We start from the raw sequence: 27,409 nt of genomic DNA, 5'->3' as shown, positions 1-27,409 counted from the left end.
CCAAAACTTGGAAGCAAAGATGTCCTTCAATAGGTAAATGGGTAAAGTATGGTACCTCCAGAGAATGGAGTATTATTCAGCACTAAAAAGAGATGAGTTCTATCAAGCCATGAAAACACATGGAGGAAACTTAAGTGGATATTTCTAAGTGAAGAAGCCAATCTGAAAAGGTTACATCCTATATGATTCCAACTATATGACATTCTGAAAAAGGCAAACTATGGAGACAGTGGAAAGATCAGTGGTTGCCAGGGCTTGAGTTGGGGGAGAGATGAAGGCTGAGCACAGGATTTCAGGGCAATAAAATCACTGTGTATGATTCTGTAATGGTGGCTACTTGTCATTATTCATTTGTCCAGACCCACAGAATGTATAGCACTAAGATGAACACAATTATAAACTATGGATTTTGGATGATTATGATATGTCATTGTAGGTTCATTGATGATAATAAATGTATCATTCTTGTGAGTGATGTTGGCAATGGGGGAAGCTATACATATTTGCGGATAGGAGGATATGGGAAATTTCCTGTATCTTCTGCTCAGTTTTGCTGTGAATCTAAAACTGCTCTAAGAAACTAGCGTCTTTAAAAACTTATTTCCTGATACAATAAAATACAAGGGAGCTCCTGCTATCTGGCCCAAGATTATGGGCATGCTCCCTTAACTGATAGAATATAAGTTTGTCTTTCAGGGATCACTAAAGGACAACATTTCTTTGGTAACAGCTTTAATATTTATCCTTTTGTGACTGGCTTCTCTCACGTAGCATATTTTCACAGTTCATCCATGTACCAATACTTCATTCCTTTTTATTTCCAAATAGGAAATTTAAAAAACTCCATTAGTTTGGATACACAACATTTTACGTACCCATTCATTAGTCGGTGGACATTGGGGTGGTTTTCCCTTTAGAGTTATTATGAATAATGCTGCTATGAACATTTGAAGGCACAATATTTTGCCAGGTCATGTCGTCACTGAGGATTATGGACAAACAGGGCCCTACTTTGGTGGGCTTCACCATCACCCTCACTGGTCCAGGCGAGGAGCAGGTCATCAGGCAAGTTGGCGCTGGTGACTTCCTTAGGCACCTTGCTCCTTGGCAAACACAATTTGTCGGTTTTGCTGCTCAGGTTCAAGCCTGAAGCAGGAGACTGCCACAAACAAGAATGAATGCCCACAGCCAGACCAGAGAGTCGGCACCTGTGCCATGAGAGAACATCCAGAAGTACCTGACCTTGGAACAACGTTGGAAGGGAGGGACCAGAGTCAGTGCCTACTGCAGCCTGGCCTGGGCAGGGGCCCATGTGTAACTCAGCTTTCCCATCTGCGATGTTCTAGGATACTTGGTGTATGTGTAACTTTTGTACAAAATAGATGTGTGCCCACTCCTGCCCCCTCCGCACCTCCAATTTCATAATGAGAAAGAGAAACCATATGGGAACTGAGAGTGAGCATATGGGTGTGAGGAAAAACATACGGGCGGATGGAGACAGGGCTGCAGTACCCGTCTGCTTGTCTTTGTCTGCTGGCTTCCTAATGTGTTCCCCCCCTCTCATCAATTTTCTTCTTGGAAGGCTTACTTTTTCTTTTCTTTTTTCTTTCTTTCTTTCTTTCTTTCTTTCTTTCTCTCTCTCTCTTTCTTTCTTTTTTTTTTTGCCTATACATGATTTAATCTTGAGTGAGCCATGCTGTAAAAAATCTCCCAAAATGGTTCCTTGGTTGGAATTGCATCTCCTTCCATGTTGACTCAATGAGCACTGAGTTGGGGATAATTAATAAATGCTGTGGCCAGGGGGAACCCCAAATGGACAACGGGAATGCTGCCACCAGAGGAATCAAGAGAGCAGTCTTGGTGAGCGACAGGTAAAACAGCATGGCACTCAGTGGTGTTCTCACGGCCCTTAGACTCCTTCTCTGAAACGTTGAAGAGCCCCAGAGAGCTATGGCTGGGTCATCCATGCTACCCCCCTCCACGCATACGGCGCCTCAGCTATTTTGAGCCATGCCTTGCCTAATCCTCATTACTCCCCAGAAGACTTAGGAATTAGAACTCTCTCACAGGAAAGCTCACGGCCACCACTTAACTTCTAATTACGAAATTGTCTCTTTAGCGTCACGGGCGGGTTTTTATAGTGACCATTAACTACGATTGATTGTCCTTGTTGAACAACTTGACTTTTATGAGCAACTCCACCGGGCGTTTAATAAGGCAAAGTAGAGTCCAGAGGATATCATTTTTAAAATACTGTTTGTGAACAGCGAAGATTAGCATTTAATTTGCTGTCCTTTGGTAATTGGGGTTTGCAAACAGGACGTCGGTTGGACAAATAGTGTCCCTTTGGCTTACTTTGGCAGCCTGTATCTTAAGTTGTTTACCTGGTTTCTGCAGTGTTCTCTAAAAAAAACCGTAACTATGAATTTGAGTCCTGTCCTAAAAATTGTACACCACACTTTAGTACAGACCTTATCAACAGAATAATAATTTTTTATCATTTCTTTATATGTAAGTTCCAGTATCCCCTTCTCAGACTTTTTTTTCCCTGTGTGTCAGATTAATGGTATATCTATTCATGAAGCTGTCCCATTTATCTCAAACATTTATTGAAGGTGGGTAATCGCTCTCTTGAATGTATATGAAATGTCTTGCTCCAGGAAGGTAATACAAACAAATGTATTGTACCTTATATAGTCCGTCTTCCACTTTGTCATTTACAGGATGGGATGTATTTTTCATTACCAGACAGTGGGGATTAATTTGCCACTTCAGGCAAAACATGACCCTGGCAGGATCCAAAATTTGACATGGAGAATCTGTTTAATTTTATCTGTGCCAGAATGCCAGATACCATCTATCCTAATCCTATGGCCAGTTCCAAAAAAAAAAAAAAAAAAAGTTACTGTATTTTTCTAGCAAAACAAGTTTCTGAAGTTATCGCTGGGAAAACAAGTTCTGATTACCAAAATCTAATTTGCAACATACATGGTCCTTCAGGGACATAGGTTGCCCATAAATTGAGGACACCTGTATATTTAATTTTTTTCTAACTCAATACTGGTATCAGGGGAGCTGGTTAAGCTTGGAGTATTTTATAATGTTCCTTAAAACAGTAGTGGAGCCTGATGGGTTCTTTAAAGCTGGGATAGAGAAACTAAGGAAATTCAGTTCAGCTGGCATTTATCCTGAAGATTTAAATCCATGTCATTAGATTATCCACAGTTATTCTCTGAGGATTTGCTGATGTATTTCTTTCTGTATTTGAAATTCCTACTTGTGTGGGTTTTTTTTTAAAGCTATTTGGAGAGCCTTATTAGAATTATTAATAACAAACAGTATGTTTTTCTGGTTATGATTCTTTTAAATAAGGCTTTCAGTTAATAATGATTACTTTTATTGATTACCTACTTTGTACTGGACATGAAATCGGATATCATTTAACCCTTGTAGAACCATATAATATGCATCATTAGCTCTTTAAAGATGCTGTGCAACTAGAGTTCCAAGACCTAAGAAAGCTCTTCAAAGGTCACAGAGCTAGTATGATGGCAGAGGCAGTATTTGAACCCAGCTCATTGAGATATCAAAGCCTTGCTGAACAGGCTTTAATCACCATACTACATTCAGATGAATCCACCAGATTGGTTTTGAAACTTGCAAGGTCCTTACACTATACCTTTAAAAGGAGCAAATAAAAAGGAGCAAAAAAACTCCTGAGCCCTGATCGACATGCCTTGGCACTAAGCTGAAATTGACCAAAAACAACCCAAAAAACAAAAAACATCTGGAGGCCAGATTAAACCTCTTGCCTTTTTGTACAACATCATGCATTTGCATCTTTGAGCAGCTGTTGAAGGTCCTACATTGTGCCTGCACGAGGGACCAGCTTTTTGTAACACCTCATATTGTGAAAAATATTCTTGTGTTTTGGTCCATGAGTGGAATCAATTTAAGTTCACATCGATCAATAGGACAATGACACAAATACTCTAAATCACCAACTGGACTAACGGAACACTAAACATTAAAGTTCTCCCTTTTCCTTCCCACCAGCATCCCTTCAGGCCAAGGTTCCTTTCTGGAGGTCCTGTGGGTTCTACATCTTTACTACTTCTCAGCCTCATACTTTCTTCACTTTTCCCACCTCCACTGACTAGTTTTGGGCATCTTCTCACCCCACCTCTGCCCTTGCCTTCCATTGAGTGGCTTTGGTCTTTGGTTTCCCTGCCTCACTCTGACTTCCTTCCAATTACTCTGCTATGAGAATGATCTTTTCATATCCCTTTCCTGATGGAAGTCTTCCTCTGGCTCTCTTGTTTTGCTCTCCTTATCTCCATAGCACTCAGTAACCTGTGGTAGGCTGAGTAATGGTCCATCAAAGATAACCTTATTTCCAGAACCTGTGAATGTTACCCCACATGATAAAAAAGGAATCTGCCCACGTGATTAAGTATCCTGAAATGGGAAGTGGGTATCCACACAAGCCACGATTCTGTTATTTTACTGATCATTATTAGGTATTAAAAATCGCGTGTCTCTGTACATGCAGACACATACCCTATTTTACAATCAGAGGTGTTACATTCTAGTTGAAGAGAACTTTTATAGTAAAACAGTGTGTGTCTCTCAAACAGTGCAGAATTACCAACATACTGTAAATTTTCTCCTCGACCTATGCTTTGCAGTTAGGGGTAGGAAACTGGTAGATTCTCTAATCCCCATTGTGCTTTTAAAACCACTCTAGAGGGGCGCCTGGGTGGCTCAGTGGGTTAAGGCCTCTGCCTTCGGCTCGGGTCATGATCCCAGGGTCCTGGGATCGAGCCCCACATTGGGCTCTCTGCTCTGCAGGGAGCCTGCTTCCTCCTCTCTCTCTCTCTGCCTGCCTCTCTGCCTACTTGTGATCTCTGTCTGTCGAATAAATAAAAATCTTAAAAATAAATAAATAAATAAATAAAAATAAAATAAAACCACTCTAGAGAACCACGCTGCCCAGGATGGCACCCACTAGTCATATGTGGCCATTCAGCATTTGAAAAGTGGATAGTCCAAGTTGCAATGTGTTGAAGGGTAAATACACACCAGATTTTCAAGACTTAATACAAGAAATTGCAAAATATCTCATTAACAGTTTTGTGTTGATTACATATTAAACTTAAAATATTTTGATATGTTGGCCTAAATAAAATATATTTTAAATTAATTTCATCTGTTTCTTTTTCTTTAGCTACTAGAAAATTTAAAATTACATACGGGGCCTACTTTTGTGGTTCTTGTTCTGTTTCTACCTGCTAACTTTCTGAGGTTTCTTGTCTACACTTTGGGTGTATCACTTGAGTGTATAAAAATATAGGGGAATGGGACGCCTGGGTGGCTCAGTTGGTTAAGCAGCTGCCTTCGGCTCAGGTCATGATCCCAGGATCCTGGGATCGAGTCTCACATCGGGCTCCTTGCTCATCAGGGAGCCTGCTTCTCCCTCTGCCTCTGCCTGCCATTCTGTCTGCCTGTGCTCGCTCGCTCTCCCTCTCTCTCTCTGACAAATAAATAAATAAAATCTTTAAAAAAAAATATATAGGGGAAGGAGCATATTCACCAACAGCCACAGACTCATGTCTATCCTGTATAATATTTAACTGTATAAGAACTGCTGAAGAGGGAAGAATCGATAGTCTACTGTTCAGTAGATTACTAAAGGTTTTTTTGAAATATGACTATTGGAGACTTTAGAATTTGATCCCCATTGCATAATTTTCTTCTTTTTAGGTTTTTTTTCTCAGAACTGAACATTTAAGATCGCAAGTGTCATCCCTTCCAGAATAAGGCATAATTTTTCAGGATCATTGGGGAAAAATTTTAATGAGAACCATCTTTTAAATATTTTTTTACAATGGTACTGCTTTTTATTTTTTATTTTTTAAATTTAAATCCAGTTAATTAACATATGCTGTATTAATAGTTTCGGAGGTAGAGATGAGTGATTCATCAGTCTTATATAATACCCAGTGCCCTCCTCAATGTCTATCACCCAGTTACCTCTTCCTCCCCACCTCCCTCCCCTCCAGCAACCCTGTTTGTTTCCTGTAAGGGTCTTTTATGGTTCATCTCCCTCTCCAGTTTTGTCTTGTTTTATTTCTCCCTTTCTTCCCCTATGATCCTCTATTTTGTTTCTTAAATTCCATATATGAGTGAGATCATATGATAATTGTCTTTCTCTGATTGGCTTATTTCACTTAAAATAATACTCTCTAGTTCCATCCATGTCATCACAAATGGCAAGATTTCATATTTTTTTGATGGCTGAGTAAATACTTCATGGTATGTATTTACCACATCTTTATCTATTCATCTGTCAGTGGATCTGGCCTCTTTCCATAGTTTGGCCATTGTGAATATTTCTGTTATAAACGTTGGGATGCCTGTGCCCATTCGGATCACTATATTGTATCTTTGGTATAAAACCAGTGCAATTGCTGGGTCATAATGTAGCTCTATTTTCAACTTTTTGAAGAACCTCCATACTGTTTCCCAGAGTGGCTGCCCCAGCTTGCGTTCCCACCAACAGTGTAAGAGGGTTTGCCTTTCTCCGCATCTTCACCAACATCTGTTGTTTCCTGACCTGTTAATTTTAGCCATTCTAACTGATGTGAGATGGTATCTCATGGTGGTTTTGATTTGTATTTCCCTGATGCCGAGTGATATTGAGCATTTTTACATGTATCTGTTGGCCATTTGGATGACTTCTTTGTAGAAATGTCTGTTCATGTCCTCTTCCCATTTCTTGATTGGATTATTTGTTCTTTGGGTATTGAGTTTGATAAGTTCTTTATAGATTTTGGATACTAGCCCTTTATCTAATAAGACATTTGCAGACATCTTCTCCCATTCTATAGGTTGTCTTTCGGTTTTGTCACCTATTTCCTTTGTTGTGCAAGAGCTTTTTATCTTGATGAAGTCCCAAAAGCTTATGTTTTCCTTTGTTTCCTTTGCTGTTGGAGACATGCCCAGCAAAAGGTTGCTGTGGCCAAGGCCACAGAGGTTACTGCCTGTGGAGAACATCTTTGAAAGAATTGTGAACCCTTAAAAATTTTTCAGATGAAATCATCTGATATGCCTAAAAAAATACTGAAATAGACAAAATAATTATTATTTTTTTTTAACCAACAGGTTTGTCAGAAAAACTTAAACATAATTTTCTCTTTAAATTGGTTTTATAGAGGGGCGCCTGGGTGGCTCAGTGGGTTATAGCCTCTGCCTTCGGCTCGGGTCATGATCTCAGGGTCCTGGGATCGAGCCCCGAATTGGGCTCTCTGCTCAGTGAGGAGCCTGCTTCCCCCTCTCTCTCTGCCTGCCTCTCTGCCTACTTGTGATCTGTCTCTGTCAAAGAAATAAATAAAATCTTTAAAAAAAAAATTGGTTTTATAGGGACGCCTGGGTGGCTCAGTAGTTAAGTGTCTGCCTTCAGCTCAGGTCATGATCCCACAGACCTGGGATTGAGCCCCACATCAGGCTCCCTGTTTGGCAGGAAGCCTGCTTCTCCCTCTCCCACTCCCCCTGCTTGTGTTCCTTCTTTCGCTGTGTCTCTCTCTGTCATATAAATAAATAAAAGCTTTAAAAGAAATAAAAAATAAATTGATTTTATAAAGGAAATCATGTAATTAGAAATAGCAAAAGTTGCTGAAACATTATATTATATTTTAGTATTTGTCCCTGGTGGGGGTGGAACAGAAGCTGTTGGAGATGGGAGAAGTAAAGGCTTTTAGGAACCTTCTTTTCATGTAGTTAACAGCATTGACTGGAGTCAGACTATCTGGATTCAGAACCTAACTTCACCTACTGGCCAAGTGACAATGGGCAAGTTTACTTGTCTGTAAAATTGAGATAATAATAACACAAAAATTGAATGAGTTGATTCATATGAAACAGAACAATGCCTGACATAATTTGCACTCGTCACCTGTAGCTATAGGAATGCATTTTTATAATTGTCATTGCCTTTATTAGATACCTTACATATGCATGGAAAATTTAAATTTTCTAAACCCTTTGTCATTTATAACCTTCATCCTCTGACAACAGTGTGAGTCCGTGGTGGAGAGAGAGGGAAGGGAGTATTTCTTATAACTGTTCTAGAATGACGGATTCACTTGAGCCCAGAAGCGGGTCAGTAACCTGCCCAAGGTCACACAGGTTATTTAGTTGACAGAGCTGGGAGTCTCATCCAAGTCTCTAAATTCCCTGTTGTTCCTTTCCAGTAGTCTGATAAGCAGGACTATCAAAACTCAGGGTAAGTTTTACTGTGGTATACGTTAAACTATGCAACTCCCTAATTACATTTTGGGTTTTCCCTCTTTGAATTATACCCCAGGAACAGCTCACCAGTGAGTGCTTGTGGGTGGCTAAAGAGTGTGGTTTTTGTTTCTTTTTTTTTTTTTTTTTTTTTAAGGTTTTATGTATTCATTTGAGAGGGAGAGCATGAGAGGGGGGAGGGTCAGAGGGAGAAGCAGACTCCTGGTGGAGCAGGGTCTCCAACACAGGACCTGACCCCTGGACTCCAGGACCATGACTCAAGCCAAAGGCAGCTGCCCAACCAACTAAGACATCCAGGCACCCTGAGAGTGTGTTTTGTTAGTGTAAAATCCTGGCAAACTCTAAATTTAAACATCACATAGCAGAGAGTTATATTGTATTAAAATAATGGTATCCTCATCTAACTCATATTTAAAGTCCAGCTCTAGCCCTCTTTGCTATGGAACTTTGAGTCACTTTTGTCCTTTCGTAAAATGAGGGTCATACTACTTTACTGCCCAAATAAGGATCTGGATTGTTTGTGTTCATTTAATTGTTTTCAGATAGAGACTCTGTATCTCACTTACCTTTAGCCTGCTGCTTGGGGAGAACATACAGGCTTTGGAATCTGACAAAGACAGATTGAAACCTAGCTCTGTCACTTAGTGCTTTGAGGGGTTGGACTAGTCACCTGATCTTTATGAGTTTTAGTTTTCTTATCTGCAAAACAGGGATATTGGAATGTATTTTGCAGGACTGTTGTAAGGATTCGAGGTAACCTAATAAAGAACGTGGCCGGAGGAAAGGACCAGTGATGATGGTTACTGAGGCTCCGGAATTTCTACCTGTACACAGGTGGAGTCATAGTTTGTGCACCAGAAATGGCATTGAATAAACTATGAAAGTTTGGAAAGTCAAAATGGAAATAACCTAGAGCTTTCTGTATTAGAAAAATATTTAGAATATATAGCAAAATGTTATCAAAATTAACTTCCTCATGATAGAAAATCAAGTGGGTTTTTGAAGTTATATCTTCTAACATTTTACAGTATATGTGTCTGCTTTTGTAGCAATAAATGTTTTTTTTTAAAAACACAAAAAATAATCGTACCATGTTAACAGGTGTGTACCCAAGATGGCTGACTTCCCACCTTCCTTCTACTTTTCTAATCTGCTAAAATGAATATGTTTGCATGAATAAGAGAAAAATTAAAAGTGTATTCTTAATAGGCATAATCACCACCCTCAAATGGAATCAGCAGTGGATTAGAACTCACAAAAATGTGGATTTCTTGAGAAATATGTGAAGATATTTTGGGACCAATAGATGTAAAAATGATATATTTTTAAAATATTTTATTTATTTATTTGAGAGAAAGAGAGTGAGAGAGGGCACGAGAAGGGAGAAGGTCAGAGGGAGAAGCAGACTCCCCATGGAGCTGGGAGCCCGATGTGGGACTAGATCCTAGGACTCCAGAATCATGACCTGAGCCGAAGGCAGTTGCTTAACAAAATGAGCCACCCAGGCACCCTGAAAATGATATTGATAACAATAAGTACCATTTGTTGAGAATTTTCTATGTAAGGCTCTATTTGAATTCTTTATAAGCATTATCTAATTTATGCCTCATAACAATTGGTTATTGGTTTCAGTTGAAGTTTAAGTTTTTATACATTACCCAATGTCAGGACTCAGAATTTCACACTTGATCTTAGCCAAAAGGCCGAGAAGCGATGGGACTCAGAATTTCAAAGGAAAAAAAAAAAATCTTGATTATACTAACAGAGGAAATTTTCACTTCTGCTCAGCCAGGGAAACAAAGCTTTGCACAAGATTTATGACTGAGTTCTCATTGGACTGGGTCCTCTCAGCTGTTAGCTGTCATGCAGACCTTAAACTATCATATAGTAAATTCTCTTTCTCACATTTCTCTTAATTGGGCAGCTTGTGGGTGGAGGGGCGATGGGGGTGGAATTGACTGAATATTTTTTTCTTGAATTAGGTTTAAGGGACAGCATAGCAGAAAAAGGATACAGGTAGCAGTAAGGGAAGAAGTTTATTAAGTAGTCATATTGAACCCTGGTTTTGTACCTCTTCAGGTATGGGAGGTTCTGGGTGAGTAAATCTCCTTCAATAGTAGGTAATGAAAATGAACTTGGTATCTGTCTTCCTTTTAGCCTTTGGTTCCCAGAGTGATCAGGAAGAGATGTTAGGTTAATTTTGAAGGAAGTCTCAAATCTGAGTGTTCATACCTATTTCCCTGCTGACTATTAAACCTTTTCTTTCTTTTGCATATTGCTGTATTCACGTCTCATGAATTGTCTTACATCTTAGACTTTTTGATGGGTTGGCTTTGTTTTGTCTCTTGGGTGTACTTACTCATGCAAAGTACCCTTTTGGAAGTTTGAAATGTAATTTTGAAAGTATTTTTGTGAGTTCTTTGCAGAGGGAGAAGGATGTCCCAGCTTATTCATCCTTATATAAAAGCAACTAGTATGAGTCCTATCATTGGCATTTTGATACATTTTTGTCAGACGAATGGATGAGTTCTTGTTTTAGTTCAAGGAGACTTCTCTAAGTGTTGGAGTTGCCAGATGGTAGTACAGGCTGCTCTTGGGAGACAGTGAATTCGGGCAGGCATGGACTTGGGAGAATTTGATCACCAGACAGCAGATAGGGCCAAATGATTTCTAAGGCTTATTGTAAACTTGAGATTCTGTAATCCTTCTATTCTCTAACATGTGTCCAAAGAAGAGAGATACAGAAAGTAAATTGGAACACATTATTCAGTAAAGCCTTTGATATCAGAGATGGTTAATGGAATTTGTACCAGCCCTGGGAGAAGTGCTTTTCTCAGATTTCTTGAGTCAGCACGAACAATTCTTGAAAAAGAGTTCCAATAAGATTGGACTTCAGATCATCTTCCAGATTTAGGTTGAGCCCTAGGAGAGAATGGTGAGAAGGAGAAACTGTTCTAGTATTTTCAGTTCCAAGAAAGTAGTGTGAGGGCCCCTGGGTGGCTCAGTTGATTAAGTGACTTCCTTCAGCTCCGGTCATGATCCTGGGGTCTCAGGATGGAGTCCTGCATCAGCCTCCCTGCCCAGCAGGGAGTCTCCTTCTCCCTCTGACCCTCCCCCATCTCATGCTCGCTCGCTCTCTCTCTCTCATTCTCTCTCTCTCAAATAAATAAATAAAATCTTTTTTAAAAAAAGAAAACTAGTGTGAGTTTTAGAGTAAGTCAAGCCATTGTCATCCAGTTTACAAATAAATTCACTTAAAAGCTGAGAAGTAACATTGCTTACTAAATGTCACCTAGTTTTGTTTGATTTTCCATACACCATTTACACTGCTGCCTCATTTCTGAGGTCCCATCAAATTATCATTAATCTCAGTTTTGTTTCTCTTGTTACATTTGTGACAATTGAAGAAGGCCTAAGTTTATCCAAAAAGCTTAGATTTTCTCTCTGTCAGTACAAATGGTAGTCTAGAGGCAAAATCTGGCACAGATTTGGGTTTTGTTAGGCCTGTACTCTGTTTTATTTTAATAGAATTAATTGCTGACATTTAAGAATTTGGAAATTTTACCCCAAAATCCAAATTTCAGGCTTCTCTCAAAAAACAAAATCAGATTTAGCTTCCTATGTAGCAAGTGCTACCTGGAGCTTGGTGGCTAGACAAGCCATGGTTATTACCTTCTCTTGTTGTTTTACACCCTGTCCACTTCCCTCATTTATGGGACTTACCTGGCTTCTGAGGGCATTGGAGTTTTTTACCCTGGCTCTGTATATAATGTTTGCATGCAGATCTTAAGACTCTAAGTAGTTATTCTTTATGTCACCTCAAGAGGAGACTGCTAAACAATGTAAAGTATTTCACTGGATTTGGGCAGAATGTTCTGCCTTTGGGATAATCCCAGCCAGCCAATCCTGTAACCAGGGTGAAGAAGAAAAATCGTGTCCATCCTGTGCTGTGCTGCCGGCATCCAGGAGAGCCCTAGTCTAGGAGACCAGGACTGAAGTGCCCAGGAGACGGTTGCTTGCCTAAACTCAGAGTTACTTGGCACCTGCACTGGGGAAGAATCCAGTGGCATGGCAGAAGGCTCGATGCCATCCATTCAGACAGCTTTCTCAATGCCGGCAGCTAAGAGAACATCAGCTTTGCTTGTGAGTAATGTGGGTCCTCACCAGAGACCTCTAAATTTAAAAGGGGGGCAGGAAACATTTGCTGTGGGTCAAAGTGGAAAGTTTTTGGTCTTGCTGAATTGGTCTCTTTTACATAAAAGGAAGATGGTACGAGAATTCCGAGCACTTCTGCCTGTTTTTAGTAGCCTTTCCACTCTACCCCTAAGGTGCCAAGATAATTAAAAATGTTCCAGGGCTGCAAAAATTAATCATGAAAATAGAAAGAATACAAAGAATTTCTACTGTTTGGTCTCAGAGCTACACGTGAATCAGGGTCCTGTGAAAGATGATCCTGACTGAGTCCCATGCTCGTCCATTGAGCTTGAAGTTCCATTAAACGTGAAGTTATACATTCATGACCAATTCTGATTTTTACCTAGGTTTCTAAATGCTTAAAAGGGGATGCTCTTATGATTCTGAACAACCTGCACTTTGGTTCTAATAAGAAAAAGGAGTTGTGCTTGACCTTGAAATTTTATTCTCATGCTGGCCTAAGACTGAAGCCAAATCCAAAATTTGTTCAAAGCAGAATGTACTTTTGAAAAGGCTTGGAGCCTGAGGACAAGCCTGAGTAGATTAAAGTGCTCTCAGTCCCTCCAGTGCCCAAGACTGAGTCAGTGACTTCCTGAAGACCTTCATCACTTACTTTACATTTATTTCATTTTCTTCACTTGCCCCCTTTCCTCACATCCCCCTCCTCATTTTTCCTCTCTTACTTCTCTCCTTCTCCTCAGTTCTTTTCTCCTTAAGCTGTTTCTCTTTATCTCTTCTTGCTCTCACCTTTCCCTCTTTTCCCTCAGTCTGTCAGTTCATTGTCTTTCATTTAAGTCTTTTTGTGACTCCTGCCTCTACATCAGACACAGGGGTCAGAAAGTGGAGGCGGGACAGTAGAGTATCCCCCAAACTGAGAAGGCACTTAATGATCAGAAGGCGAAGCAGGCCAGTCCACACAGTTGACAGAGTCTCATTCAGGGTAACTTGCTGATGGAGGTTTGGGCGGTCAGTGATCCAGCTGCATGGTTATTTTCTGCAAAGTCCAGACCTTAGTCCACAGATTTTGTAGAGCAAGCAAGAGGTCATGTGAGACATTGTAGTGAGATCCACGGTTCCTTCACATGCTCCTTGAAGGGTTTGCATGCACCTAACTGACAGCTAACCTGTAATTAGATCTTGTGGCCCTACCTGTGCATCAGGAAGGGGAAAGACTTTGTTGCCTCTCACAGAATCATGGGAGGCCAAAACGTGCCTCCCCTAGCCTGGCCTTGGTGGGCATTTCTAAAGTAGGTGAAGTAATGTCCAAGGGTCCTGGAATACACAGTTCCATGGAAGGTGATCCGGCAAACATGGACAAGATGGCGGGCCAAAGATGGAGTCACTGTTGTCTGTGCTTCCACCGCAGAGTGCTGTTTAACAGAGTGAAATTGAACAGAAGACGTGGGGAGGAAAGTTTCAAGTAAAAGGCCATGTCTAGGTCATGGATGTGTAGCTAGGAAAGAGGTGGAGAGAAGCTCCCTGGTACTGGGGATTTGGAGGAAGGGTAGTGTTTCACAACAACACACTGGGCTATTCCTACATTAATCCTATTTAAAAATGAATCTCTTCCAGATAAGAGCAGCTACAGGAATGAGTGGACCTGGCAGAGGCCATAAAACTTAGTATCTGAGATCTTACAAAGAGCATATCAAGAGGTTTAAGATTAGGAAATCCTAGCAGTTTTACCTTAGTATTTCTGAATAGCTTTTTGTTGTGAAGATTAAATGATACAGTGTCTTTTAAGAAGTGTACTTTTCAAAGTAAATTATAAGATGAATGGACCCCAAACAAGACAAGAAAGGTAGAAGATAGGTATTTTTTTTTTGAAGATAGGTATTTTAAATAATTTGTCATTTTAAGCTACTTTTTTAATTTAAAACTTAAATCTAATTAAAGGAAAATAGAAGTCAACTCTGATTATGTAGGTACTTTTAAATCCTTCCATTCCATATCCTCAGTATTGTATTGAATGTGGGTGACATTGTTCTCCCTTGTCTAAATTAACATAACGTAATTTTAAAACATCTGTTGTCAAGGATTTGGCAGGAAATGTCATTTTCTGGTAATTTCATCAGTTAGAACATAGTTCTACAGCTATCTTTTCTAATGTGAATAATATGCATTTGTTTTTAACTTACTAAATATATAAATTGAAACATTCCCAACAGTAAGTGAATGAGGAACTGAATAAAAATAGCATCCCTTACCCTTTTAGAGGATTTTTTTTTTTAAAGATTTACTTGTTTGAGAGAGAGAGAACACATAAGCATAGGGGGAAGGGGCAAATGGGAGAGGGAGAGAGACTCCAGCAGACTCTCCACTGAGTGTGGAGCCCGACATGGGGCTCAATCCCACGACCCCAAGATCATGACCTGAGACGAACTCAAGAGTTGGATACTTAGCTGACTGAGTCGCCCTGGTGTTCCTAGAGTATTTACTTTTAAATCCTCCTAATAATTGATGAGCCCCTGTTTATCACTGTGCAATATGGAACAAATTGCCATCTGTGTAATGCCCTGAACTTTCCAGATAGTCCTGTGGCTGGGGCTTTGCCCAGGCTGCTCCTTTTGCCCATAATACCCTTCCTGTACCCACCCCCAACTTGGCACTTTCCTACTTGTCTGCCAACTCCAGTTTACGTGGGCAGTTTGCTTTTCATTCCTGTGTGTTCTCCCAGCACATGCTTCCATTACAGGACTTACTGCATTGCACTGTAAATGATGATCATTATAACAATAACAGTTATTTGTTTTCATGTCTGTAGACTAGGAGCTCACCTGAGAGGCCCTGGGGCACGACGCAGTTGTTTTGTTTCCCCAGAGCTCAGCACCTGGAGGGTGCTCAGTAAATGTTTGTCGGATGACTAGCGGAAGCCTTTCTTTTCTCACTTGCTTACTTGTTAAGTGGACATTGTTGAGTGAACCTGTTGAATTCCATTTTTGCAGATCATGTGGGTGTAAGTTGGATGGGTCTTCGGGACCAGAACTACCATTTTATTACAGAGTTTGGCTCATATCTGAGGATAAATTAAAAGAATGTAATTTTTGATATGAAGGTAGTCTATCAAATTAGACATTTTATTTGGTACTTTGAAGGGATACTGTAATGAAGAGAATTAATGTTTCTGACATTTGAAAAGATTTATTTTTTTTTTTATTTGAGAAAGAGAGAGAGCGAGCGCACACAGTGGAGAGGGGCAGAGGGAGGAGAGAAAATCTCAAGCAGACTCCCCACTGAGTGCGCAGCTTGTCGCGGGGCGGGGGGGCGTCAATCTCACAGTCCAGCTATCACCACCTGAGCCGAAATCAAGAGTCAGACACTCAACCGACTGAGCCACCCAGGAGCCCTCTGTTTTCTACAAGCCAGTTTTAACAAGCTGGTTGCTGTTCAGTATTTTCTTAGGCCTGAAGAATCTTGAAAGATACACATATTAATATACGTGTGTGTGAGTGGGTGTGTGTGTGTGTGTGTGTGTGTGTGTTTTAATGGTATCTCTTTTAAGGCTTTTATAGCCTGAAGCTTGAAAGGCATTTATTCTATGATCGAGAACTGTGACTGTCAGTAAATGTAAACTTTATGTTGAGGAGCACAAGCACTTGACCACTTTCTGCTTGCCTTGTATCATCACCTCCTGGGCCAGAGTTCCAGCTCCTTGGAGCCAGAGGTCATTGGAGCTCTCACTTACTGAACTGTAGTTAAGTCAGTGTAAGATATAAAGTCGCCAATAGCAATCCATTGAAAGTCTGTGGTAGAGATTTAAAGAAAATTAAGTGAAATGATTAGTGTTTCCTTTGGCATTTTCCTAGATGAAGGTATCCTCTGTGGTAGAAGTAGACATATAAAATTCCTTTAACTAGGAGATGTGTAAAATATGATAGTCAGTGGTTTTAACTAGAGTCTTTTCCACTGTTGACCAAATAGGGCGTGGTTAATGGGGGAAACCTTGTGGGGCTGGATGCCAGAAGGACCTGATGGAGCAAAGAAAGAGGAGGTAGTAATGCGACAGTGACCTTGGGGAGAGGGAAATGGAAAAACCATTTTATGAATTAGCAGAATTTGGGTCCTGAGTCCATAATGTACATAACTAAGCCTTCTGACAACTTGCGATCTTTGCTAAAACATTCACCAGAGATAGTTACTGAACATCTATTATGTGCTCTATGGAAATTTAAAGACATGATATTTGTATTCAGGGATTTATAATCTGTGTAGTTCAAAGCTTTACAGTAATTTTAACATATTAGCAATTTATAACAATTTACAGTTTAAAACAGCAACTTAAATAAGCACAATTTAAGAACAGCAGTAGTTGACCTAAATTTACAGTTTCCCATAAAGTTACAACATTCAGGAAATACTAGGGAATTAGTATTAGTCACTTAACTAGTTTTTATAAAGCATATATTTGAGTTTTTCAGGGGAGGAAGAGGTTCTTTTGGCTTTCTTAACTAAGTAAATACTAGGAATGCTATCATTGCTTTTCTAAATGATGCTAGCTAGATTCTTGGCAGTTAAATTTTATTTGATACATTAAGTTATATACAGTGTCTGTATACATTCAAACAAATTACTTAGAAGGCCAACCTGGATCACTTGGGCTTGCTTTGTATAATTATACACTATGCGTAATTGTTGAACATTATAATTTTGTATCATATACTTTGGAGTCAGACAAACCTGAATGGAAATCCAAGATTTAGTACTTAATAATTGTATGACTTTGGACAAAATATCCTCTCTCTACTTTGATATCCTCTTCTATTTAATGGAGGCACTACATAATATGATTGCTGTAAAAATTAAAAGAGCTAAGCTGTATCAAGTACCTGTCACAGAATCTGGAACATAGTAGGAACTCAATAAGTATTCTCCTGGTATTTACCATGTAAATGGTAAATTGCTTGGGAGGCTACACTGTACACTTTAAAATTATAATTACTGCAATGAAGAGAAGAGCCTTAATTTGAAAAAGGCTCAGTTTGGGGGGCCTGACTGGTTCCATTAGTAAAGATGTAATTCTTGAATCTCACAATTGTGAGTTTGAGCCCAGTGTTGGGTGTAGAAATTATTACTTAAAAATCTTTGTAAAAGGTGGGGAGGGGGGGAACACCTCAATTTGAAAGTAACTCAGTACAAAAAATTTAAACTACTTTAAAAGTTTTTCATTCTCGAGGGGGTACCTGGGTGCCTGGGTGGCTCAATGGATTAAGCCTCTGCCTTTGACTCAGGTCATGATCCCAGGGTCCTGGGATTGAGACCCCCCCCCCCCCCCCCCCCCCGCCCGCCCTGGCATCGGGCTCTCTGCTCAGCAGGGAGCCTGCTTCCCCCTCTTTCTCTCTGCCTGCCTCTCTGCCTGCTTGTGATCTTTCTGTCAAATAAATAGATAAAATCTTTTTTTTTAAGAAGTTTTTCATTCTTAAAACTTACTCCAAAAAAATGTGCAAGCTTTTCTATTTATTCCATGAGACTTCATGTTGAATTATATCAGGAAAGAATGTCAACGTTTTGAGAATGCCTTGAACCTTTGAAAGGTCAGCAACACAAGCCATTCCAAAATGTAAATCTTAGATCAATGGTTTTCACACATGGTCTTTATCTGGTAGTAAAAATCAATCTACTAATACAGCCTGAAATGTCCTTGCTTAATTATGGGGAAGTTAATTAAATCTTACCTCTTGTGCATTCCAAATACAGGCATGACGATGAATCATTCAGTTCTGTACTTCCTTAAACTGGCCTTTCCTGCAATGTATTACACTGCAATTGATCCCATTAAGTTACTGCCTTTTATCCTGGCTAACTGGCTTTCATGGTGGGGGGGGTGCAAATTTGTTTTCCATACTTCACCTGAAAATGTTATCCAGGCCAAAATGTAATATTTGGCTTTCAAAAGCTATGAAAACTGAAGCTTTTATACTAAGCTTTTATCCTAAAATAATACTGATGTTAATGTCCTTTCAAATGAAGATGTTGTAATGACAACTCAGAGAAGTGTATGCAGCCTCTCTTTAAGTGTCAGAAATGTTGTAAAATTGACTTTACTCTTATATCCAAAACAATGAAGATTAACGGTACTGAGAGGACAGTTAACCTTGTTTTATTCCAAAAGGTTTTATCATAATTCTACTCCCCCCATAAATATGCTAGCCATCTCCAGAGTTCTAGGATGAGATCATGGTTTTCAGCTTAGAATGGAAGCAACTTGATTTCATATATGTCTATGCTATTTAGTTTGCTTAAATTGTTGGTGATCTCATAATTTAAAAGTAGAAAGACTAGATACAGGCAGTAACCTGGAAGGTTACATTTGTTCCAGCCATCCGAAGCTTCCTTCCCTAGAATATAACTCTTCTGGGCCAGAATGTCAAAAATATCATTTTTACTTTAAGGAACTACATTTCCATTCCCCACATTTGCACAGCCTTCAAAATCCTGCATATCCTTTGAAAGCAGTACAGGTCAATGCCCTCTGAAGCTGTCACTGATGATAACCCCAAATGGCCCATGATCATTTCTTTTCTGAAAGTCCTTTAGGCTATGTAGTCAGTATTTTCAAATCTAGAACATCTTTCTTTTTTCATTACATATTTTATGATAATTGGCCAATGTAGTGTTTTACAAGATGAGGACGTCTTTTCATTTCTTGTTAAAACCTTTCATTTTCTTTGGAAGGGTGAATAGACATCTATAATTAGCAGTCATTCTGCAGTTGAGGAGTCCAAAGAAATAGTTCCTCCTCCAAAGTCACACTCCTAACTGCAACTAGTGTCTTGCCTCCTCTGTATTCTGTCCCGTATATGCATTGTGCTTAAGTTCTGTCTTCTCATCAAGCCTACTAATTCTTCAAAAACCTCCCTCTTCTGATGAGAACTCCACATTTCAGATTCCACCTGTGAGAAACTTGGTTGCTAATGTCCTCAGATCCTAGAGGAGCTTTGTCCTAGAGATGAGCCACATTTCTAATTTTAGATTTTTTAAGTTATTTTTAAGAAGTGAAAGGAAACAGATTAACAGGTAAAGTTAATGTCAATCATGTCTTTTCTATAAGCCAATGTCTATAGAGTTTTTTCCCAGTGTCCACATTTTTAAATGTCAGCATTAACAATTATCAGTGAGACATTTTTACATCCTTCCTTCTTCCTAATAGGATGTTGAAATCTCACGTGTATTTTTAACCTGACGGCACATCTCAGTTTGGACTAGCCACATTGGAAGCTCTCAGTGTGACTAATGGCACCATATTGGCCAGCACAGCTCTACAGGTTTCTCCACAATGTGGTTGAAAATCGGCTTCTGCTTTCTGATAGCAAATTAAATGGAAATACTCATTAGTTACACACCAGATGACAGAAATGAGTGATTCATGACTAATTAAAATAATAGGCTGAGGCAGGGGAGAACATGGATACCATTCATTCTTGTGAGAGTTTTATTGTTGGTTTGTTTTGCCTAGTAATTCATAATTCAAACAGGGAACCATACAGTTTACAAAAGAAATTCTGATTTCTTGAGGTGTAAGATGCTTAGCATTTCATTTATTTAATTAGTTATTTGTGTGATTTTCTGGAATGCAAGTCTGATTATGTATCTTCCTTAAGCAGAATTGTTCAGTCCTTTGCTTGTATTTCCTGAAGTAACCCAGTGAAAAGATTCACCTGGGTATTTAATAAAAATCCCCCGTTCCAGGTCCTGCCAGACCAACAAGATAAAAATAGCCAGCCAAGGGGATTGGACACAGGTATTCTTAATAAGCACCCCGGGTGGTTTTTATCATCAAACCAGTCTGGGAAACTGACCCAAGATAGAAAATCTTACTCCTTAGTTCTCTGCCAGGGGCTGCCCTAGGCTCATGACCAGACCCCCTAGCAGTCCAGGGTTGGGTTTCCACAGCAGAGACCTCCTTGGTATAAGTCTCCTTGTTCTCTCCCTCCTCCTGCAGGTGAGTTTGCTATTCCTTCAGCCCAGAATACCCTTACCCCTATGTGTATCAGCAAACTGCTAGGTCAATCTCAAGGTTACCTCCTCAGTGCTTGCCCCTTTGCCCAAGCATGGAAACTTCCCCAAACACCTCCATTGCTCTTTGACACACATACTTTAAGACCCTGAAGGTCACTTGCTCTCACTGTCTGCACTGTCTGTCTTCTCACTGAGGATGGGGCTCTGGACTTTCCGCCTGTTCTTTATAGTGCCTAGTAAGGAGCCTGGCACAGAAAAATGGTCAGTGAATATCTTTGTAACAAAAACCTGCAGATGCTAGTAATAATAGCATCTTTACATTTTACCAGGTGGTTTGCAGATGGCAGCGTGCTTTTCGTTTCTACTCATGTAATCTTCCCCAGTCTTGTGAGGTGGGACTGTTATTTCACAAGGTGAAAATTGAGAGGTTAAGTCACTTGTCCCATGTCCCATGATTTAAAAAAAAAAAAAAAAAAAGATTTATTTATTTATTTATTTGAGAAATGAAAGAACATGTGCAAGTGGGAAGGGAAAGAGGGAGAGGGAGAGAGAGAATCTCAAGCAGACTCCCCACTGAGCACAGAGCCCCAGGTGGGGCTCGATCCCAAGCCCCTGAGATCATGACCCAAGCCAAAATCAAGAGTGGGACACTTAACCCTGAGCCATCCAGGCACCCCTCCCGTGATTTGTAATACTACCACTAGAATCCCTGTCTGTGTCCATATTGATGTCACCTAATTTCTGTGTGAAGTATAAGAGAAGCATAAATCTTGGATTTCTACTGAAATAGAGAAATGGTCTTTGTTTATGTCTTTGGATTCTTAAAAATTTTATTTATTTATTTGACAGACAGAGATCACAAGTGGGCAGAAAGGCAAGCACAGAGGGCGGCGGGGGGTGAGGGGAAGCAGGCTTCCCGCTGAGCAGGGATCCCGATGCGGGGCTCAATCCCAGGACCCCAGATCATGACCAGAGCAGAAGGCAGAGATTTAACCCACTGAGCCGCCCAGGTGCCCCTGTGGATTTTTTTTTCCCCAAATTTCTAGCATAAAAATGTATTTCACCAAAGTTTGCACCTGGTAGTTAGCTAATTGGCAACTGAAAGATTGTATAAATATTCATGTAAACAGTAAGCATGTGAATAATTGACAGAACCAATTAGAGCATCACTGGGTTCTTCTCTGAGACATTCCATTGGCTCTCACCTATCATTTGGGAAAATACCTTTTATTCATTGGGTAAAGATACTGATAAATTTTAACAGAATGTATACTTTTTTAATTATCATAAGGAAAAATCTGACCAAACAAGACTATGAAATAATTGAGATGGTTTGTGACAACTTAGAAATGTCGTTGCATTTCTGTCTGCTGGGCGATTGTGAGTGTCACACCCAATCTATCGATTTTATGTGCTAGTGCTAGTCATTTAGTAACATATTAGAGAAGCAGCCCCATCTCATAGACTCAATCTTTCCATGAACTATGCATCATCTGTGGTCTCACACAAATTTATTTCCAAGGATTAGGACTTCCCTTTCTTTATCAACTATAGGAAGAAATGTCTCTGTTTCCTCCTTCCCAAGGCAATTTTGTTTTATTTAGTATTGTCAGCAGATTTTTATAGCTTAGAGGAACTGTTTTAATTTTGTTTAACAGATTGAGTAGTTTGAAAGCGTACTTTTTGTGTATTATTGTTGGATTGTTAATGTTGATACTTTCTGTGGTGGCACTCTTAGATCAGAAATGAAATAAGTCTTTTTTCAAAAAGCAGCAAATTTTAGTCCTGTTAAAATGGCCATTATTATTATTTAGTAGGTCCTGACCTAGATTTAAATAATGGCCGCTTAGAACCTCCTCAGAGATGGTATTTTTCTGCCTAAAAGAGATTGTGCTATTTGGGAGTCATGGTAATAAGCCCCTCCTAATGTTCTATTAGGCAAATCTTTTCTATACCATTAGAAATTGTGACAATTGGGGCGCCTGGGTGGCTCAGTGGGTTAAGCCGCTGCCTTCGGCTCGGGTCATGATCCCGGGTCCTGGGTTCGAGCCCCGCATTGGGCTTTCTGCTCAGCGGGGAGCCTGCTTCCTCCTCTCTCTCTTCCTGCCTCTCTGCTTACTTGTGATTTCTCTCTGTCAAATAAATAAATAAAATCTTTAAAAAAAAATAAAAATAAAAAGAAATTGTGACAATTAACACACCAATGATGCTCATAGTAAATTTACCACTCTGGCTTACAAACAAATTCAGGATGAAGTAAAAATACTGAAGCAAGAACCACCATGAAGACATCATTTTAAAGTACATACCTGTATGTTGTAAAATTTGATTAACTACTAAAAAGTGCTAGGCATGGAAATATGAGGAGTTATTTTGTTAGTACTATTATCGTCATTCTTAGGAATATCTCCACAACTAAAATTTCATGGAATTGTGATACAGCAGTATATCTTTTTATAATAGCTGTAAGTCACAGATCATTTAACTCACCCACTGAAAGTGTACAATTCAGTGTTTTTTAGTGTGTTCACAGGTTTGCAACCATCACCACCGTCACTTCTAGAACATTTTCATCATCCCATAAAGAAACCTACACCCCTTAGCAGTCCCTCCCATTTCCCCCCAACTCTTCCAGCCCTAGTAACAACTCAACTGCTTTCTGTGGATTAGTCTCTTCTAGACATCTCCTAATGTAATCAGTTTCCCTTTATGACTGATTTCATTCACTGAGGTTATGTTTTCAGGTTGCATCTATGTTGTAGCACAAATCAGTACTTCATTCCTTTTTATGAAGCCTGAGTAACATTCTATGGCTAGACCACATTTCGTTTATCTGTTCAATTGATGGACAAGTGTGTTGTTTTACTTTCCAGCTATTATAAATAATGTTGCTCTAAACATTTGTATATAAATTTTTGTGTTTTCATTTTTCTTAGGTATGTACCTAGGTAGAAGTGGACTTGCTAAGTCTGTGTTAACTCTATGTTTAACCTTTTGAAGAACTTCCAGATTGTTTTCCAGAATAGCTGTGCCATTTTGCATTCCCACCAGCAACAAACGAGGGTTCCAGTTTCTCCACATCATTACCAACTCTTGTTATTATCTGTCTTTTTTTATTATAACCATCCACGCAGGTGTGAAGGAGTATCTCATTTGCTTTTGATTTGCCTCTTCCTGATGGCTAATGATGTTGAGCCACATTTCATTTGCTATTGGCTTTCTGTAGATCTTTTGCGGAGAAAATATCTGTTTAGATTCTTTGCCCATTTTAAGAGAAATCATAAGTGACTCTTAATCTCACAAAACAAACTGAGGGTTGATGGGGGGAGGGGGGTTGGGAGAGGGGGGGTGGGGTTATGAATATTGGTGAGGGTATGTGCTATGGTGAGTGCTGTGAAGTGTGTAAACCTGGCGATTCGCAGACCTGTACCCCTGGGGATAAAAATATATGTTTATAGATTCTTTGCCCATTTTAAAAATTGGATTACTTGTGTTTTTGTTGTTGAGTTGTAAGAGTTCTTTATATATTCTAGATATAAGTTCCTTATTAAATACATAATTTGCAAATATTTCTCCCGATCTATGAATCATCTTTCCACTTTTTGGTGGTTATAGCTGTATATCTTATACAGGACATTATGTCTTCCAGGCTTTTCCACAGTCTACCACTGTCCACTCTCCTTTCCATAGCTTCCTGGTACATTTCTTCATTACAACACTGGTGTACTGATACTATCAACTTAGGATTTATATTTCCTACCAGAAGGAGTTGTGCATCATAAATCTTTGTAACTCCTGCCTAACACAAAATAGGGGCTCAATAATGGCTTGGTTAACTAAATTAAAATGAAGCTTGAGTCTCAAAAAAATGATCCAGGTCAATACTAGATACATGAAAGCTAATAGAGTCCTGTGAGAGTGTCTTTAAAGAAGGTGGATGGAAAGTTGCAATCCCTTCTACAGAAGTAAGACTCACACATTTTCGAGAAATCACTCTTTAATGTGATGCTTTCACCAGTTCCAGCCCTCATGATTCTTTGGTACCTGGGATGACAGTGGTGCTATGTCCTGTAGCCCCCTGTGGTCCCATTAAGGATTGATAGGGTGTGGGGTGCAGTACATCACTGCCTTCTTTGATCTGTTCTGAGCGGTGAGCCAGAATTTATATGACTGTTTATTTTACTCATTTATTAAAAAATCTTTTCAGTTCATCAGTGCCATATAAGGTTAGATCACATCTAGTGAGGTCATGTTAATAAAGCTTTACCATACGTGCAGTGAAGTGAGCTCCTCTGACATTGTGCTGCCTTGCGGCTCTGGTGTGGTATGAGGAACCCAAAGGTTTTCTCTTCCTAATAAGGCGTGTCTTATGGTAGTACCTTTATACTGATATTTTTTTTTCCTTATGTTCTTTTTTGATGATCTTTTCCTCATTTGTCCCCAACTTGTCTAAATTAAAGAGGTGATCAAATGAATTCTCCTTCAGTTTTTGGAGCATGTTTTATTTTCTTACAACAATATCCTAGATTCTGTCCCTTCACATTTTCCTTCTTGAAAATGCTGTTACTGTCCTGTTTTCATGGGGAAATTACAGATAATATGAAGTGACAGTTACTGCCTGCAAAAAGAAGATGAGTTTTTTTAACTGTTTAAATATAGCCCTCCTTCTCAAAATCCCCTAGCTCTTGATTTTTTTTAAAAGATTTTTTAAAAAAGATTTTTAATTTAATTAATAGAGATAGAAATAATAGAGATAGAGAGAGAAATCACAAGTAGGCAGAAGTAGGCAAAAAGGCAGGCAGATCGAGAGGGGGCTCCATCCCAGGACCCTGGGAGTATGACCTGAGCCGAAGGCGGAGGCTTAACCTGCTGAGCCACCCAGGCGCCCCTAGTTCTTGATTTTAAACACTGAAGGAAGCAAGCAAGAGAAAAATCTAAGAATGAGACTGAAGAAGGAAGCCCACAGAATTTTTGTATAGTTCTATTGAGATCTGTACTCTTGGCCACTTTTATTTCTTATTTGGCACTAACACTGCTTAAAAGAGAAAAAAAAAAAAAAAAAACACTAGTTGACAGCCGAAGACGATTGATTTCTTTTCTCTTAGCACAGCAAGATGTGCTAAAATTACTAAATCTTAAAAGACTTACTGAGATTCCTGAATGAGAAATATCCCCACCCTTGATTTCTTTTTTCTTCATGAAACAAAAATAGTTCTGTATTTGTAGGGAAAAGAGTTTGGCAGACATGGTGATTATAATACTGTATTGAAAAACACTTACTTTGATTGACTAAAAACCAGATGCTGTTCCTGGTAGTTAAAAGCCTGTAATAATGTTTTCACTCTAGTGATCACCACACTTCTATGCGATTAATAATGGCTCCCCCAATCTAGAGGTAGAGAAACCAAGGAGAGGACACTTGAGAAATGCTTCCTACGCTCCCCAGAGCAGTGTTGCCTGGAACATGACCTTACTGAAGGCCTCGTTTTATAGTTATTTGGGCCTTTTTTGCCAGGATAAAGTATTTAATCTCCTTAAATCTCAGTTCCTTTTTTGTAAAATGAGGATAATACTCCTACCTACTTCAGTAGGGTGTAGAATAGTGTTTGATTATTGTTAGCCATTATTACATTGAGCACGTTTCCTGACTCCGCATTGAGAATTTGACTACCTTGCTGTTAATGAGCTTGATTAAAAACATGGCCAAGTGTATGCATACATATTGTGAGCTCAGTCTTTCCCTATTGAAGAATAATAGGAAGGAATTGAGGAGATGTTATTTGGACATTGATTTCTCTCTCTCCTTTTTAAAGATTTTATTTTTAAGGAATCTGTACACCCAGATGCACCCAGATGTGGGGCTCAAACTCATAACCCCGAGATCAACTTTTTTTTTTTTTTTTAAAGATTTTATTTATTGATGTGAGAGCATGAGCGAGGAGAAGGTCAGAGGGAGAAGCAGACTCCCCGTGGAGCTGGGAGCCCAATGCGGAACTCGATCCCGGGACTCCAGGATCATGACCTGAGCCAAAGGCAGTCGTCCAACCAACTGAGCCAGCCAGGCGTCCCCCGAGATCAACTCTTGAGTGGAGAGTTACATGCTCCACGGACTGAGCCAGCCAGGCGCCCCTGGACATTGATTTCTATCAACTGTGCTCAATGAGATTCAGCCCTCACTTTTAGGGAATAAGCACTGACTCCGGGAAGGATGAAATAAAGTTTTCCAGTATGAATCTGCTTGTCTGGAGGTGAACCCTGGGTCTCAGACAAGAATAAGTCCGTTGTTATGGCTGTATCTCATTTTCCAGAACACACCGTTTTCATTGTAATAGTCATTTACAGATAGTTTTGCATGATACACCTTTGCTTTTGTGTTTTCGCTAAATCAGTCAAAGACTAACCTTAACCTTCTGAATGTATTAAAATCATCAAAGGATTCTCTTCAGGATTACATGTGTCAATAGAGCTGTTAGTTTGAACGGTGTGTAAAAAGTGAAGGCCAAGCGAAGAGCCTTTGATGTTGTGACCAGAATAATGAAGTGCAGTCTCAGGACTCCATTTATGAATGGATTATTTGGATATAGAAAGAAATTATTTTTAGGCACGGCATTCCTTTAAACCCAGAAGCTACATGTTTTACAAACTAGAAATTTATGCACTAAATACAAATTACCAGATGTCAGTTTCTGTATGTGCCAACTGGCAAATATGCGGTGGTTCAAAAGTCTGGAAGAAATGATGCTCGCATCTTTGCCATTCAAACTCAGAAGGGATAGTTGAGGGACAATGCTGTTGAAAAAATTACAATGTACACAGCACCTCAAAGATGTCACGTGTCATGAATTGTTATCTCCAAGGCTTTAATTTTTTTTCCCTCATGACTCCATGCATGTTTGTGGCATTGCAAATGTAACCCATGCTTCTGTTCTAATTTCTGACATTCTTTCCTGGG

The 27,409-nt window shown here is 39.5% G+C and overlaps 1 protein-coding gene across 3 annotated transcripts in view; it reads left to right on the top strand.

Moving 5' to 3' along the window:
- The window catches only part of SRGAP1 (SLIT-ROBO Rho GTPase activating protein 1), a 279,336-nt gene that overhangs the window by 112,293 nt on the left and 139,634 nt on the right, over positions 1–27,409 (top strand). The gene's annotated exons all lie outside the window — the stretch shown is intronic.

This window comes from Lutra lutra, chromosome 8 (genome assembly GCF_902655055.1).
Source record: "Lutra lutra chromosome 8, mLutLut1.2, whole genome shotgun sequence".
NCBI lineage: Eukaryota > Metazoa > Chordata > Mammalia > Carnivora > Mustelidae > Lutra > Lutra lutra.
This window is presented reverse-complemented; position numbering and strand designations above follow the sequence as displayed.